The sequence below is a fragment of the Hibiscus syriacus genome, unplaced genomic scaffold (genome assembly GCF_006381635.1).
Source record: "Hibiscus syriacus cultivar Baekdansim isolate YM2019G1 unplaced genomic scaffold, ASM638163v2 tig00112281_pilon, whole genome shotgun sequence".
NCBI classification, from domain to species: Eukaryota; Viridiplantae; Streptophyta; class Magnoliopsida; order Malvales; family Malvaceae; genus Hibiscus; species Hibiscus syriacus.
The window spans coordinates 2,493,401-2,511,079 of NW_024063292.1; the positions used below are offsets into that span (position 1 = coordinate 2,493,401).

At 32.1% G+C, this 17,679-nt stretch overlaps 1 pseudogene; it reads left to right on the plus strand.

Annotated features, from left to right (window-relative positions):
* The first annotated feature begins 1,487 nt into the window (after nt 1-1,487).
* Nucleotides 1,488-3,509, plus strand: LOC120177087 (annotated as a pseudogene).
* The last annotated feature ends 14,170 nt before the right edge of the window (nt 3,510-17,679 follow it).

The following is a 17,679-nucleotide window of genomic DNA, read 5'->3' on the forward strand; positions in this document are numbered from 1 at the left end:
CCAATAATCTAATGAAGTTTAATGTTCAAGTGATCGAAATATTATAACCTGAAAATATAAGTGATCAAAATTAAACTTTTTCAAAATCAATGATCAAAATAGAACATACTGAAAACAGAAGGAATCGTTTGTTTACTCTTAAATTTAAGAGTTAATTGATCATATGCCCTCAAAGTATGACTCTAACTTTCAATTGATCCTTAAACTTTTAAATATTTTAATTTTATCCCTAAACTATGACTATAATTCTAAATTAGTCCTCAAACTTTTAAACATTTGAATTTCATCCATAAATTATAACCTAGATTCTAAATGAATCCCTAAACCTTTTGAAAATTCCAAATTTATCCCAAACTATCTGTATATACTAATTACATCCCTTATTAATAAAATCATTAGGCCAATTTATATTATTTTATGTTTGCAAAAATAAGTTAAATTTTGTTTGAAACTAATTATATATTTGGATGAATTTGGGATGAAATTGGAATGTTCAAAAAGGTTAGGGACCAATTTATAAGGAATTTCACAATTTATGGATAAAATTAATATATTTAAAAGTTTAAGGACTAATTAAAAATAAGTTATAATTTAAGGATGCAATTAAAATACTTAAAAATTTAAAGACCAATTTACAATGACGTTATAGTTTGGAGATTATGATGTTTCACTTTATGAATTCTCTTTTTTTTGAGTATAATTAAAAATATATTTAATTTTATAATTAATTAATAATATTCTCTTTGATTTTTTATGAATTCTCTTTGATCTTAATTTTTAATGCACTTTAGTTAAATACATTAAATTTATCAAATGATTAATTAATAATAATGGATTATATTTAAAAGACATAATTAAAAATATATTTAATATTTTTTCAAATAATCAATTTAGGTATTTTAATTTTTAATACTTTATTTTAAGATAAAAAAGTTTTTTATGGATTAAAATGTTAGTCAATAAATTATCAATGTTTTAAATAAGAGATTTTTACTATAAAATGAAACATCAAAGTCAAAATATTATGGAAAATAAAGGTTAAATTAATGTTAAGAGTTTTTTTTACTTGAAATGAAATGTTGAAGGTCAAAATATTTTAGAAAAAAGTTAAAATAAATATTTTGAATATAATTATCAGTATCTGATCTATTGATCGACTAATCCAGATCGAATATTGTAAAGGCAAAGGAAATATTGATAGATTTATCTCATCAAACAAAAATATTTTATATTAAATATTTTGTAAAAATATTAAAAATAATTATAAATTTAATGATAGTTTTTTTAATTTTTCTAAGTACAATAGTTTTAAATACTTTATTTTAAGATTATACAAAAATATTGAATTTTTAACTTTTTAATAAATGAACCCTAGAATTTATGGAACATTTATTATGACTAATGAACATACTATATGAAAATTTCCATTTCTTAACTTAAAACAAAGGTTAACGTCACTAATACATATGCCCTCTATGTAATTTCCATTTCGATTCCATTACCTTCTTTCTTCTTCGTCTTGGCACCCGCCTTTCCTTCAAAGGATTCCTCCAGGCAATCGAATTTCATACGTGTATGTATCTCTTGTTTCCATTTCGCCCCCTTTTGTTTCCCACTATTTTTTTTCAGTTAAAACAAATCTGTTTTTAGTCAAAGTTCAAAGCGATTCTATAGCCGATCTGATGTGTTTTAGCTGTAAAAGTTGAACTTCCCTTTTGGTTTTTTTTTATTCTTAGTTCTTATCTCTTATTTAATCCCAGATTTTCGGGCTTTTTAAATTTGACTCTCTCGTTAAATTATATAAATACTGGGTTTTACTTGATTTAACCCAAATTAGTTTTTTCCCGAGGTTAGGTTCTATATCTGTTCTTTTTGCCATTCAAATCTGGGTTTCTTTATTTAATGATTTTAATCGAGTCTTAGTTGTTGATCTGGGGTTGGACTTGTTCTTCTTTAGGGTTTCTTGCATAGGCCTTCTTTTGGAATTTTCTGTTTCTCGGCGAAGATGGAACATTGCAATCTTCTGCAAAACGCCGCAGTTTCGGCTTATGATCATCACAGGGCCGTCCCTCTTGTTTGTCCTAAACCTCGACGAATTGGGTTCTTGCCAATAACTCCAATCGGCCTTTTAGATTGCACTTGAGGTATAAGTTTCTTCTATCTTTAGTTTGAATTTTATTTATTTATTAATTTTGGGTTGATTTGTTTTGTTTCTAAGCATTGTAGTTTAATTGTCTTTTGGAATTTGGTTTCAGTCATCATTCCGAGACAAGTGATATGAGTGCCGGTGGTCCCGAGCTTTTAGATATCATATTGAAGAAGGTATTGTTGAATCTGAGCTCCAACTTTTCATCTTTTTCCAATTATATGAATATGATTAAAATGTTTGTATTTGATACTTTTGTTTGACTTGTATCCGAATATGAGTGTAAAGATATGACAAGCTGAATTAGCTGTGTTCTGCGCAAATATGTCTGCGATATGAATTTGTATGATCCTTCAAAAACCTTCTAATACATGAAAATCCTTGAAAATAATGTTGGATGCAAATGCAATACAACACATCAAAATTTATCCGAGTAACATAAGCTATGAGGTTATGATCCTTTTAAACATAAAAATTATTGACAAATCCAGCTTACTGTGGTTCAATATTTATGTTATGAAATTTAAAAATATGGTTAATTTTTTTCCTACTCTAGAAACATGAAAATCTTCTAGAGTTGAATATTAATTGAGTTTGATGCAAATATGTGTTTGGTAATCACACTTGAATCTGCTATAGTAACTAATACGATTAAATTTTGGTGTCTCTTGCAGGAGGATTTTGGGATAGAACCGTATGCAGACCAAGTATCATCACCACCCCCATTTTTCCGTGGGTCGCCTCCAAGAAGGGTTTCAAATCCACTTGTGCATGATGCTGAATTTGGTGTTGAAAGTTTTGCAGCCCTGCAAATTTCATCTCCATTGTCTCCATCATCCTCATCATTGCATAAAGGTGGGTGTACCAGGATGAAGTTTGGATATAAACCGGCCACTGTTAGAGTAGAAGGATTCGACTGCCTTAACAGAAATCGCCAGAATTCAAGCATCTCTGCTATGGCCTAAAACTTAAACTACAAGTGTACATACAGGAAATCTAAATGCCACCATTCCAGAAAACAAAGCCGCTTAAAAGATGATAATTTTGGAGGGAAGTAGAGATAATTTCAGTTAAGTAGTGTGCATATATGTTTTTGATTGCTAATTGCCGTTGTAAGTAGTTTGATTGAAGGGAAGATAAGGTGGGGGAGGCAAAGCGAAGATTGTGTTGTGAAGAAAAAAAGGTTTGAATTATGGTCTTTTTGTAATATATACATGTAAGATGTGGGATACAATTGGTAGAAGATTGATTGATATGAAGATCTTCGAAACTGAGATCACCACCGTGGGAAAATCTGTATAGATTTTGCTTAGCTGCTTCACTCTGTAAATGGTTATGAATACGATTATCTTATTTATGTTTATACCATTGTGTCTCTACTGTCTCGTTTGTGCATTGTTTCCAGGCCCTATTGCTTTAGAAACTCGGTTTGGAACGCTGAGCGTACGCGTTGACAACACTGTCTAAAAGTGAATAGTAATATTTAGGATTATTTCGTGTACAACCTAAGTGAACTCAGTTTACGAAATCAATTTATTTCTAGAGGTCTGAGATTCAAGCTTGACATTTGTGATCTCAATGATTAAAAAGACGATTGTTATTTTTAGAAGTTTTAGGTTTAGCCATGAATACTTAAATGTTCATTATAAAATGATTGAGTTTGTAGGAATATTTAAATGATCATTATAAAATGATTGAGTCTTTTGAATAGATACAAAATCACTTGAGATTAATAAGAAAAAAAGTAACTTCAGTGACGAGAAAAGGAAAGTTTGTGGGAAGACTTGTTTTAAGAACAAACATGAGTCTATATTCAATGGTACCCTTCAAATCTTTGTCGATAACGGTTTTGATCCCGTTTAATATTATATTAATATTATTATTAATAATACTTTTTTTGTAGGCTTAGACAAACCCAAGCCCAAATTACAAGTAACTATCCCATAACCCCATTTACAATAGGCCCAATCAGACCTGAGCCCAAAAGCAAACTGGCCTAGTATTGAAGCCCAACAAGTCAAGGCTCGAATCTAACCCTAATTTGTTAGGGTCTCTAAACCCTAGCCATCGCCATTAATCTCAGACGTCGAATCTGGACCCATCCAATGGTCCAGATCATGTCTCTTCTGCCGCCCGTTTCACCCACTCCTCAGACACCGTTGCTGCCACCAATCCAAAGCCTGCCATGTCAGAAACGCAAATCAACACACAAGCAAGCTAAAATATAACCCTACACGCAAATGTCATATTCTTGTAATGATTTCACAACAAAGAAACAAAATAGATATATGTAAAGTGGGTTATATATAAACCCGAATATGTCTTGTAAAAAAGGGCTTATTCCCTCTGGGTTTTTGAGTCCCGAAAAAGCAAAAAAAAAGTAAAAAAAAAATCAGAAAATTTTAAATGTATTTTTAGCGTTTTATTTCCAGTTTTCGAAGCAAAAAATAAAATAGTTTTTCATGTATTAAAAATCGAGAGTAAAAAAGGGGAAATTGTTTACTTGAGTCATGTGGGGGAGTCTTCGAGGCGATCGGAGGACCAAAAGTCGAACGGTCGAGATCTTTCAAGGCTTTCTGGGTTTGTTTAGGGTAGTTTTAACATAGGGTGTGGGTTTAGGGTTGTAGATCTAGGTGTTGGGGTAATTTTGGGTAAGTTTGGGAAGTCCGACCACCGTGTGCGGTGGCCAAAATGGCAGTTGGAGGTTGTTTGGGGCGGTAGACAGTGGGTCGACCAAGGAAATTTGAGAGTAAAGATTTTTTTTAAAAAAAAATCAATTTGAAATGTAAGAAAAAACATTTAAGTTGTATTTATAAAGGAAATTTCGAGGGGAAATTGCACATAAGTCCCCCAACATTTAGCACCTTTTTGCAAAATGGTCACTTGTAGGGATCTGTTTCATAATTTGACCATTTATGTTTATGCTTTATAATTTTTGATTTAATTGATGTTTAGTCCCCCTAGTTTAGCCATGTTTCGCATGTTAGTCACCTTTAGGGATGTTTTTGTGATTTACATATTTTTATGCATGATGTTTATTTTTAAGGTTATTTTCCTTTTAGTCCCTGTATGTTTGTGTGTTAAGCATTTTGGTCATGTGTATTACACTTATTTAGTAATTTACCTTTTTTATTTTGAATGTATATTCTAGGCTAAAATAAATAGAATATTTAGGAAAAGTCCCTGAAGTTTTTGTATGTGTATATTTCAAACCTCATATACGTTTTTTATTTATTTTAATTCACCATGTCATTTTAATTTATTTTAATTTAGCCACATGTTTTATTTATTTTTTATTCTTTGTAATTTTAGCACTCAATATTGAAAATGTTCATTTTAGTCATTTGTATATTTTATTTTGTTCTAATTTTGGCATGATAGTTTGATTATTTATGTTTTAGTCCTATTTTTTATTTTAATTTTTGCATGTTTCTTGTATATTAATTCATTTTAGTCCTAATTAATTTTGAATGATACCCTCATAAGCATCACTTGATTTGATTCGAAATAAATTAACTAAGGGTAATATTTGATCATTTTAATATTATCGTAAAGTGACTGTCTTAACGTACAAGAAAGTTACTTTTGATAATTTTAAAATGAAAGTCTATCACATTTAGTAACATAAATTAAATCGATTTCATTTTTAAAATTTGGGGATTGAAAAAAAGACCATGTTCTTTTAATTAAATTCATCGAGTAAAGACTGTTAGATCAAATCTAAGGTCTCGTCTCAAGATATTTAAATAATTGAACATCCTTATTCTCATTAAATATCGGTAAAGTAAATAATTAATTACTTTTTATTTGTTTTATTTTTGCATGTGTTTTCCTATACATTTTGAAAACAATAACATTCGAATCGATATTGAGAATAATAATATCTTTTCAGTTTGATCTGAGTGATAAATGAATGCTTTAAGGTATGAGAGGTCATTTATTCTTGATTGGAAATCATTAGATATTATCGTTTTCATTCGAATCACTATGAAATTTTAAGACAAAATAGTAATATCTCTTTATTTCAATTGGGGTAGTAAATGATTTTTTTAATACACAAAAGGTCATTTATTCTCGATTGGAAATAATTAGATATCATCGTTTTCAATCTTAAAATTATTTTGGGTGTTATTATTTTGAATTAATAATGAACTTTATAATGGAATTTTAATATTTCTTTATTTCAATTTGAGTAAGAATCAATTGCTTCAAGGTATCAGAGATCGATTCTTCTCGATTGAAAATATTTAATTATTATTATGTTTTGTCCAAAAATTCAAATAATGTTATTTTAGGGGATCTTAAATTAAATTATACTTGAACTTGTAAATTTTATTGCAAAGACAAATAATTAATCGACTAGGTACCGATTTAGGGCGTTGCGGGGGTGCTAATCCTTCCCCACAAGTAACCAACTCTTGAACTCAAATTTTGGTAACACATACTGCAAGTTTGTTGTTTTAATTAAAATTAAAATTTTATTAAAATGACAAATATATGTTTTTGGGTGCGTGCCCAATCACACCCTAATCAAAGATTGGTGGTGACTTCTCAAACCACGTTTTATCATTAAACGGTCACAAAGAATTATTTCGAAACGAGACCCCTCTTTTCCCCTTTCGGAAAATATCCATTTCGACAGCTTGGCAACTCCACTGGGGACATTTTTTAAAGAGTCATGCCATTAGTCGACCAATTATTTGTCTTTGCAAAGGAAAATTACATGTTCACTCTACTTTGATTTTTGATCCCTTGTGTGGTTTGAATAATTTTTCACTTATAATTTGATTAACCACTAAATAGTTGTACTAATTTATTTGCTAATGTTTTTAGAGTAAATAATTGTTCAGGTTTTGAGTTTTCTATTTGGTGTTATTTTTTTGTTTTCTCTTTTCCTCACACACTACACAGCCGCATTCGTATAACATGAGCTAAAACCTATCTCCGTCCTATTTAAGTAAGAGTGAGAAACTACACCCTCGTGTGGTTTTCACCTTCGTAAGAGATAGTGAATCGCTCATGAGGCTCATGCCTTATGGTCCCGTGATGGTTTTCACCTCCGTATGGACATAAGGAGGTGAGTCCCCTCGAATTGAACTTGATCTGAAAGCTTGTGATGGGTTAGGATTGAGGGTTCGACAGCCCAAGAGGGCACCGAGAAGGACAATTTGATGATCTCTTACTTTAGAACATAACCCAGCATGTAGTAAACTTAGAACATAGATAGAGCCTTGCCCAGATCATAAAATCCCGTGAGGAGAGTACATAAGGAAAATCTTGTTTGAGCCTTTTAATTTTTGTAGTGTAATTTTTGATTCCCGAATAAATGTATGCGAATTAGAGATCATGCGATTAGGTTTACTTTTTCGAATAAGCATGTGAACTAGATGACATGATGTTAGGATTTTCTATAAACAAAGCATGTGGGTATAAATCCTGTTTGGGTAGGATCTACTAAAGCATGATTGGGTAGCCAGCATGTGGGGTATGTTTTATCGACAAATTATATTATATCCGATTAATTCAATTATGATCACTGAACAATTTTCTCTTGTCATTTATTTTATTTTGTTACCATTTTGCACTTCATTATTCATTTGATGGTGTTGACCCTTGACCGATGTCCATATAGAAGGCTAGTAATATGGAACGAAGGATTCAAAAAGAGGTAGAAAACAATGCAGATGTTATGAGATGGTATGAGTAGTCTCAGCTAACAAATAGAGGCCTTTTACATCAATGACCGTCAAAATGACCAGGTCACTAGCTACCTGCAGCATGCTTAAGGAGTGAATCAGTACTTGGTTGACTTATCACATGAAGCTGATGATGTGAGCGAAGGGTTGAAGCCCGATACTGAAGAAGCTCGTAGGATTTTTTATTTACTGGGGCATATCCAACAATTAGGAGAAATAACTCAGATTTATTTGTGATATGTTTAATCCTTGTAACAAAACTTCGTTTCTAATATAAAAAGTTATTATAAGGAATCGTTCTAGACTCAACACCTTTCATTGCATTTACATTGCATCCACATTGCATTTACTTATCTCATTGCATTTTATTCATTAATAGTCATATTTTTCACATTCATTAATAAAATACCAATATTTAATAAGAAGATTATATGGCAGAATACTGGACACTTCTAAGCATCCGTACCATACTCGAAAAGGCAATGGACGAGAGAATTACCCAAACCGAGAAGACTCAACTCGAGATCCAAGAGAGTTTCAAGAAAGCTCATGAGGAGATGCGAGAGAAAATGTTGAAGGCACAAAATGATATGATGGAAAAGCTTGAAAATATGTTGCAAGGAAAGAATACAAGCCAGGAAGAGACCCCAGTTGTCGATGCTACTGAAGAACCTGTGTATCCCATAGGCTTCGAACCACGGGCTAATCGTAGAAAGGCTTCAGTTGTTGGTTCCCCCAAAGAACCCTTATATCCCCTGGCTTTACACCACCACATGTCCGAACACAACAAACAATGATTTCTCAGCCATAAAGAATACACATAAACTGATCTGACTCTTCTGTAAACCCGTACCCGGTTAAAGACGTCTTGGATCTTGATGAGGAGGATAAGAAAGAGAAAAATAAACAACTTAAGGAGGAGTGAGAGCAAATGAAACATGAGTTCCGAGCTATGAAATAAGATGTTAACATGTATGGGATTGATACCAAAGAGCTAAGTTTGATTCCTGATCTAGTGCTGCCACTCAAGTTCAAAATTATGGATTTCAAAAAGTTTGATGGCACAAGATGTCCTTCTGCACACATTACTATGTTCTGCAAAAAAACGATCGACTATGTGGGAGATGATGAACTGTTAATCCACTGCTTTCAAGAGAGCCTACTAGAATAAGCCATCCGATGGTACAATCAATTGAGCAGGGCTCAAATTAAATCCTGGAAGGACTTGGCTAAAGCTTTTCTAGAGCAGTATAAACACGTGAAAGATCTGATGCCTAATCGAATCTTGTTGTAGAGCATAGAGAAGGTCCAATGAAAGCTTCAGACAATATGCCTAAAGATAGAGGGGTGTGATTGTACAAATTCATCCACTGCTTAAGGAAGAAGAAACTAGCACGCTCTTCGTGAACACTCTAAAAGCCCCCCTTCTTTGGGCACCTTATAGGAAATTCATCCAATAACTTTACTGATGTGGTCACGATAGGAGAGATGATCGAAATGACGATCAAGAGTGGGAAACTTGATGGAGGAGAATCGAGCAGGAAGCTGCCAGCAAAAGGAAAGGATAACTAGGTCAGTAATGTGAGGATAAATATCTCTAACAACGTTACCATATTCCGACCTCAAGCCACCGGGTCGTCTACACAAAACCTTGTCATAAAAGAGGCAAGAGAACCAAGGCAGAAGAGGGAAAGGTTTTAATTTGACCCGATCTCCATGACCTATAAAGAATTTTTTTTTCAGATCTTGTATGACAAGAAAGTGGTGTCACTTTATCGCACTTCCCCGATGCAGCCTCCCTACCCAAAGTGGTTTGACGCCAGTGCCCAAAGCAAATATCACGCAGGGTCTTCAGGGTATTTAACAAAAAATTTGATTTCCTTCAAAACGATTGTGCAAAGATTAAGGTAGAAGAACGTCATCAACTTTGGTGACAGTGAATAACCTAATGTGGCTCAGAACCCACTACCGATCATGTAGGGGAAAGGGTCAATGCAATTATTGAGGAGAGAAGGAAAAAGATTATAACCAAAGTAAATGAGGTGAAGTCACCCATGCATTGGATGTGGAGGTAGATGATCAAGGTAGGCTTGCTGGTCTCAAATGTGGTTGACAAGAAGACACAAAGACATAGGATGATAAGATGGCTCTTCAAAGTTGCAAGGTTGAAATCATAAGCTACTACGCTGATATCTGAATAAACCCTGGAGAAGAATAGTCAAGAGGAAGAAACTTGGTTCTCCAATTTGGAGTCAGAGGAAAACTGAATCAACATTTGTACATGCACGAGAACATCATTTACATAAAAGAAATGCATTACATTGCATTCACATTTCACACATAAACATATGGTTTTTACAAATCTTCCAATGAAAAAAAAGAAGATTCATGATATCAAAATCCCAACAAGTGGAAGCTAGAATTATAACCTCAAATGCAAAGAATCATCTTTAGGGAGGCGAACTCCCATATTCGATGGTTGCGAGACATATTTGCACAAGAAAAATCAAATTTTCAAAGATTATCTTGAAATCTAAATCTTCAAGTATGATCTTTCAAATTTTCAAACATATATTAACATTTGGTAATGTTTAATTTTCAGATTTGATATTCTCAAAGACAAGATAAACGAATCAAACTCGATTTAATCTTCTATGAGTGACAGTGGAATGAATCAACGTCCCCTGATCTGATTTTTTCTCAAGAAGAATCTGAACATATCCATCTCTTTCAAGATTTGATATTCCCTGAGTAACAGTGGAACAAGTCTGTCTCGATTCAATCTTCTCAAAGTGACAGTGGAATGAATCAACTTCATCTGATCTGATTTTCCCACAAGAAAAAGCGGGATAAATCCCCCACTTTCAAGATTTGATATTCCCCGAGTAATAGTGGAACAAGTCTACCTCGATTAAATCTTCCTTAAGTGACTATGGAATGGATCAATTCCCCTATATCTTATTTTCCCTCAAGAAGAAGCAGAACAAATCCATCTCTTTCAAGATTTCATATTCCCTTAGTAACAGTGGAACAAGTCTGCCTCGATTCAATCATCCCAAAGTGGTAGTAGAATGAATCAACGTCCCTAGATCTGATATTGCATCCAGAAGAAGTGGAACATATCCCTTTATTACAAGATTTGATATTCCTTGAGTAACAGTGGAGCAAGTCTACCTCGATTCAATATTTCCTGAGTGACAGTGGAATGGATAAAATCCCCCACATATGATTTTCCCTCAAGAAGAAGCATAACAAATCTATCTCTTTCAAGATTTGATATTCCCTGAGTAACACTGGAACAAGTCTGCCTTGATTCAATCTTCCATGAGTGATAGTGGAATGGATCAACATCCCCAAATCTAATTTCCCTCAAGAATAAGCAGAACAAATTCCTCTCTTTCAAGATTTGATATTCCATGAGTAACATTGGAACAAGTCTGCCTCGATTCAATCTTCCATGAGTGACAGAGGAATGGATCAACTCCTCATATTTGATTTTCCCTTAAGAAGAAGGGGAACAAATCTCTCTCTTTCAAGATTGATTTTCCTTGAGTAACAGTGGAACAAGTCCGCCTCGATTCAATCTTCCCTGAGTGACAGTGGAATGGATCAATGTCCTCAGATCTGATTTTCCCTCAAGAAAAAGCAGAACAAATCCCTTTCTTTCAAGATTTGATATTCCCTAAGTGACAGTGGAACAAGTATACCTCGATTCAATCTTCTCTGAGTGATAGTGGAATGAATCAACTTCCCCAGATATGATTTTCCCTCAAGAATAAGGGGAGCATATCCACGTCTTTCAAGATTTTATATTCCCTGAGTAAAAGTGGAATAAGTCTATCTCGATTCGATCTTCCCTGAGCATCAGTGGAATGAATCAACGTCCCCAGATCTAATGTTTCCTCAAGGAGAAGCGAAACAGATCCCTCATCATATTTCAAAACATGGAGTTGATCGGACAAAAACTCATTGTGTCTTCGTCTTTGCCCTATTCTTGTGTTACTTGTTAACACAAGAATGAGCCAAGACGGACAGCTGTCGATAGTGATTTTCGTCTCATTTAATAATAATAATAATAATAATAATATTTAATACTAATATTATTATTATTAATAATTTTTCTGTAGACTTATACAAACCCCAAGGCTGAATTATATATAACCATCTCATAACCCCATTTACAACAGGCCCAATCGGGCCACCAATCTGTCCTGATCCCAGAAGCAAACATGCCCAGTATTGAAGCCCAACAAGTCAAGGCCTGAATCTAACCCTAATCTGTTATGGTCTTAAAACCCTAGCTATCGTCGTCATTCATCTCAGCAGTTGTATCTGGACCCATCCAACGGTCTAGATCGGGTCTCTACAGCCGCCCGTTTAACTCACTCCTCGACCACCATTGTTGCCACCAAACCAAAGCCTGCGATGTCAGAAACGCATATCAACACACAAGCAAGCTAAAATACAAACCCAAACGTAAATGCTATATTCTTGTAATGATTTCATAACAAAGAAACAAAAAACGATGTATGTAAAGTGGGTTCTATATAAACTCGAATACGTCTTGTAAAAAAAGGCTTTTTCCTTCTAGGTTTTTCAGTCCCAAAAGAGCAAATAAAAGTAAAAAAAATCAAAAATTTTTAAAAGGTATTTTTTTTGCGTTTTATTTCTAGTTTTCGAAGAAAAAAATGAAAGCTTTGCATGTATTAAAAACTGAGAGTCAAAAAAGTGGAAAAATTTTACCCGAGTCATGTGGGGGAAGTTTTCGCGACGGTCGAAGTTCTAAAACCGAACGGTTAGGATCTTTCGGGGGGCTTTTTGGTTATGTTTAAAGTATTTTGAGCCTAGGGTGTGGGTTTAGGGTTGTAGATCTAGGTTTTGGGGTAACTTTGGGAAGTCCGACCACTGTGTGCGACGACGGGAACGACAACCGACAGTGGGCTGGCTGAGGAAATTTGACAGAAAAGATTTTTTTTAGAAATCAGTTTGAAATGAAAAAAACATTTAAGTTGCATTATAAAGAAATTTAGGGGGAAATTGCACATAGTCCCCTAACGTTTAGCACTTGTTTTAAAATGGTCACCTGTAGGGAATTGTTTCATAATTTGACCATTTATTGTTATGCTTTATAATTTTTGGTTTAATTGTGTTAGTCCCCCTAGTTTAGCTGTGTTTTTCATGTTAGTCACTTGTAAGGACTTTTTTGATTTACCCATTTTTATGTATGATATTTATTTTTAGGATTATTTGTATTTTAGTCCCTGTATGTTTATGTGTGTTTTGCATTTTGGTCATATGTAATGACTTTTTTAATTTTGTTAAAATATTTAGGGACTTATTTAGTAATTTACCCTTTTATTTTGAAAACATATTTTAGGCTAACATAAATGGAATATTTATGAAATAATCCCTGACGTTTCTTAATGTGTATATTTCGAACGTCAATATGTTTTTATTTATTTTAATTCGTCCATAAATTTTAATTTATTTTAATTTGTCCCCACATTTTTATTTTTTTTCCTTGTATTTTAGCACTTAATTTGAAAATGTTCATTTTAGTCATTTGTATATTTATTTTTGTTTTATTTTGGCATGATAGTTTGATATTTAGTCTTGTTTTTTTTATTTTAATTTTTGCATCTTGCTTTCATATTGATTCATTTTATTCCTAACTAATTTTGTATGATACCGTCATAAGCATCACTTGAGCCGATTCGAAAAAAATTGACTAAGGGTAATATTTGATCATTTTAATATTATCGTAAAGTGATTTTCTTAAAGTATAAGAAAGCTAGTTTCAATAATTTTAAAATGAAAGTTTATCCCATTTAGTGACACGAATTAAATCGATTTCATTTTTAAAATTCAAAGATTGAGAAAAAGACCATGTTCTTTTAATTAAATTGTAACACCCCAACACGTATCCGACCCAGATCCGAGTCTGAGGTGTCACATCAACTTTTCAAATGTTTTCTTAACCAAAATGGTAAAAATTTAAATTCACAATTAAAAAACAAATGATTACTTTTCATTAATTAAAATCATTTGGTTTTACAAAACCTATCAGAGGATATTCAATTCAAATTTAATAGTACATGCCAACTATATCTGAAAGAACAAAAATACATATTATCTTTACTTTTCTTATATGAACTTCGTAAGGAAAATGTTGACCTATCTTGCTCCTCTTAGCTTCTCTTCTCGCTTTCCAACCTACGTGTGAAACATTCATACGCTAAGTCGACGACTTAGTGAGGCATATAAACTTGCCAACTATATCTGAAAGAAAAAAATACATATATCTTTACTTTCTTATATGAACTTCGTAAGGAAAATGTTGACCTATCTTGCTCCTCTTAGCTTCTCTTCTCGCTTTCCAACCTACGTGTGAAACATTCATACGCTAAGTCGACGACTTAGTGAGGCATATAAAACTTATAATGCACTTTATAACATTTAACAGTACATGCATTTTCTGTTCTATCATGCTATACCAAATCACTTTATTTCATCATATCATATAAAATCATATCAGATTACCTAGCAAGAAATATATACCTACATACACATAAATCATCATTAGAAGTTTATCTTTTAATCACATACTTTTATACTTAACCTTCTTAATCAAACACTATACACACACATCATATCATTTCTATAACATTTACATCACAAACATATATTTGTTATTATCTCTTGATTAGCCCATGTACATATGAAACCATAGATATGTGAGTCTATAGAGGTTGTGTACTAATGCTTTCATCACATCTCGTATAATACACCAAAGTGCCACGTAGAATTACACCGTAGTGCCGCGTAGAAATGCTCTAAAGTGCCAAATAAGATGTCCCTAAGGACCACGTAGAAATTTCTTAAGAATCATATACATATGCCAAGAATCAAGTATGTGTCTCAAAAGACCTCACACATGTTCCAAAGAATACATATATGTCCCGAAGGACCGAGTAGACCCTCGACTCTTGGCATGCCAACTATACCTCTAGCTCTCATGACACATAACATGGGCAGTAATTTCATGTTATTATACATTCACATATTCATATCACATACACATAATCTCATAGCTCTTTCACGTAGCTCATTATATATTTTCATAAGATCATATCCGTCACGTAGTTCATTTCCATATAATTCATTGTACATATATTCTTTTTCATATAATCACGTAGTCATATAATATTTCATATGACCTTATATATCACATCACATAGATACATATCAAATACTCATAGTCACATAGCACTTAAATTATTCATATTTACATAATTCATGGTCATATAGCTTCTATCACAAAGTCATTTATCTCATCTCTTGTTCTCATATGTTCATATTTATCATATAACACATAACTTTTATTACATATTTATTTCACATTCCTACATCATTAATTCATAATATAGTTTATATTGTATCATCTATCTTATTCTTTATTTCTTGGTATGCACTTATATTACATAACCTATGTCATATTTATAAACATATATATTATATTATATGTGCATATCATCACTTTATATTCAAGTTTCCTAAGTGATATATTATTCACAGTTCATTCTATAATTCAATCTTATATAGTTTTCTTCAATTCTCCATAAATCATATAACTCTAATACATTAATTCTCATAATTGATCATAACACTATATACTTATAACACCCCCAACCCATACCCGACCCGGATACGAGTCCGATGTGTCACATTGACTTTTTAAATCATTTACTTTGACAAAAATAAAATAATTAAATAAAAATTCAGTTCGACATTTTCAATAAACCAAATAATTTTTATTGTGTAAAATATATTGATTTACAAAACTTATAAGAGCGTATCCGACACCAATCTTTTATCTTACATGCCACTACATTTCATAAATGCATATAATTCAAGACTTTTTTGATCTGAACTTCAGGAAGGAGATGCTGACCTAATGAGCTCATCTTCGATCCCTTTTTCCTCTTCTCGAAAACCTACGTGTTAAACATTCACACGCTAAGTCGATGACTTAGTGAGGCATTAAATTATGAAAGAACTCTAACTATTTACACATGCATGAACATATCATCTTATAATGCCACATCAAAACCATATAACATTATATATATCACATACACATCACACATTATTTTAAATCTCTAACCTTAGTCCACTATCAATATTCTTATCATTTATATCTTATAATTATATCCTCTTATATCTATTCTTTTACTCAACATATTATTCAATTAACCAAGCAATACATACATCATCATATAAATCATATCAGATTATCTAATAAGAAATACATTCATGAATATAAATCATCATTAGTCACTTATCATTTAATCACATAGCACATATACTTAACCTTCTTAATCAAATACTATACCTACACCTCATCATGTCCTTGCTATAAAATTTATCATATCACAACATGTATTTGTTATTATCTTTTGATTAGCACATGTACATATGTGAGAACTATTGATATGTGAGTCTCTAGAGGTTGTGCACTAATGCTGTCACCACAGCTCATATAAATGCACCGAAGTGCCACATAGAATTACACCGAAGTGCCGCGTAGAATTACACCGAAGTGCCATATAAAATGTCCCTAAGAACCACGTAGAAAATTCCTTAAGAATCATATACATATGCAAATGATCAAGTATGTGTCTCAAAAGACATAACGCATGTTCCAAGGAATACATATATGTCCTGAAGGACAGCGTAGACCCTCAACTCTTGGCATGCCAACTATACCTCTAGCTCTCAGGACACATAACATGGGCATTAATATTTATGTTATCACACATTCACATATTTACCTAGTCACATACTTCTTTCACATAGCTCATTGTCATATAAATCACATATCACATATACATATAAACATATGGTTCACTTACACGTAGAACATTTTCATATGATTCACATATCACAGAGCTTATCACATAATAATTGTATTCTTTTTCATATAATCACATAGTTATATAATATTTCATATGACATATACTTTATCTTTCATATATCTCATGTCACGTATCATATCTATGATCAGTAATCATGTTACTCATAATCACATAACTTCTACTCAGAAGGTTCAACATCATTAAACTAGTTCACTTTCCATATTATCATACATTTATATCTTATGTCCTGTCATTAACCTATAAACTTACTCATATACTCATATAACTATTATCTTTTCTCCGGTAATCACATAGATCACATTTTATAACGTACACTATGTACATATAATAACTTATCTCATATCATATAACTTATGGTTTATACTTTTATATTCACATAAATTTTGTAACATATTATAACCTATAACATATCACTTATGCATGTATTCATGTACACATTTTCATATAGTCTAAATATATATATATATAATCCATGTTTTACATAATTACTTATCTCCCATCATTTATTTACTAATTTCACATATTTACCTAGTTCAGTTTCACATAACTTATCACATATACAAGTTTTCTAATAAATTATCATCAAAAGCTCCTATTATATCTCTCTATGTATTCATAGATTTTTACTATATATCTTATTCATTATAAATTCATTTAAGCCTATAAATATTTCCCATATAATTTATCTTACATGTTTATATAGTCACTTCCTCTTGTTATCATATAAGTCATTGGTATTTTACATAGTTCGTGATCCTATAATTTATATTTCAGGTTCATATAACTCATATAAAATTTTCCTATAATACATAAATCATTGCCATATAAACATTATCTATAAATTCATACCACATAACATGTAATACGAACTAAGCATATTCATGTAATATCAAACATAATC